A 1,511-nucleotide genomic window follows, 5' to 3' on the forward strand; every position below is an offset into this window, starting at 1 on the left:
CCCAAAAAATTGGGTGAAAAAAGTGGGAATTATGGAAAATTTAGTGATTCTGAGGGAATCTGATGGGATTGAAATTTCTCCCTAAATTTCATTGGGAATTTGGAAAATTCCTGGGAAAAAAATGGGATTTTGGGGAATTTGGGATGAGGAAAATTCCCAAAAATTCCCAAAAAATGGAAAAAATCCTGAAAAATTTGGGTGAAAAAAGTGGGAATTATGGAAAATTTGGTGATTCTGAGGGAATCTGATGGGATTGAAAGTCTTTCCCCAAATTTTATTGGGAATTTGGGAAAATTATTGGGAAAAAATGGGATTTTGGGAAATTTGGGAAGAGAGAATCCCAAAAATTCCCAAAAAATGAAAAAAACCCCAAAAAAATTGGGTAAAAAATGTGGAAATTTGGGGAAATTTGCTGATAATGAGGGAATGAGATGGGATTGAAATTTCTCCCTAAATTTTTTGGGAATTGGGTTTGGGAAAAATGGGATTTTGGGAAATTTGGGAAGAGAGAATCTCAAAAATTTTGGGAAAAATTCCTCAGGGATTTGGGTGAAATTGTGGGGATTTTGGAAAATTTAGTGATTTTGGGGGTAGGTGATGGGATTGAGATTTTTGGGAAAAATTTTATTGGGGATTTGAGGGATTTTGGGGAAAAATGGGATTTTGGGAAATTTGGGAAGAGAGAATCCCAAAAATTCCCACAAAAAGAAAAATAAAACTGAAAAAATTGGGTGAAAAATGTGGGAATTAGGGGAAATTTGGTGGAGAATTCAGAAAAATTGTAATGAGTGTGATGGGATTGAAATTTCTCCCTAAATTCTATTGGGAATTTGGGAAATTCCTGGGAAAAAAATGGGATTTTGGGAAATTTGGGAAGAGGAAGAATCCCAAAAATTCCCAAAAAATGAAAAAAAAAGTGAAAAATTTGGGTGAAAAATGTGGGAATTTTGGGAAATTTGGTGGGATTGAATGAGTGAATGTGATGGGATTGAAATTTTTTCCTGATTTTTATTGGGAATTTGGGAAATTCCTGGGAAAAAATGGGATTTTGGGGATATTTGGGAAGAGGGAATCCCAAAAATTCCCACAAAAAGAAAAAAAAAACTGAAAAAATTGGGTGAAAAATGTGGGAATTAGGGGAAATTTGGTGATTCTGAGGTAATGTGATGGGATTGAAATTTCTCCCTAAATTCTTTGGGAATTTTGGTTTTGGGAAAAATACGGGATTTTGGGATATTTGGGAAGAGAAAATCCCAAAAATTCCCAAAAAATAAAAAAAAAACCAAAAAAATTGGGTTAAAAATGTGGAAATTATGGGAAATTTGGTGGTGATTCTGAGGGAATTCAGAAAAATCAACAGGAATGTGATGAGATTAAAATTTCCAGGGAAAAAAATGGGATTTTGGGGAAATCGCCAAAATCCAACAAAATCCCCCAAAATCCAATGAAATTCCAACAAAATTCCAATGAAAATCCCCCAAATTTGACCAGAAACCCCTCAAATTGCCCCG

This window comes from Lichenostomus cassidix, unplaced genomic scaffold (genome assembly GCF_008360975.1).
Source record: "Lichenostomus cassidix isolate B80296 unplaced genomic scaffold, HeHo_3.0 HiC_scaffold_33, whole genome shotgun sequence".
NCBI lineage: Eukaryota > Metazoa > Chordata > Aves > Passeriformes > Meliphagidae > Lichenostomus > Lichenostomus cassidix.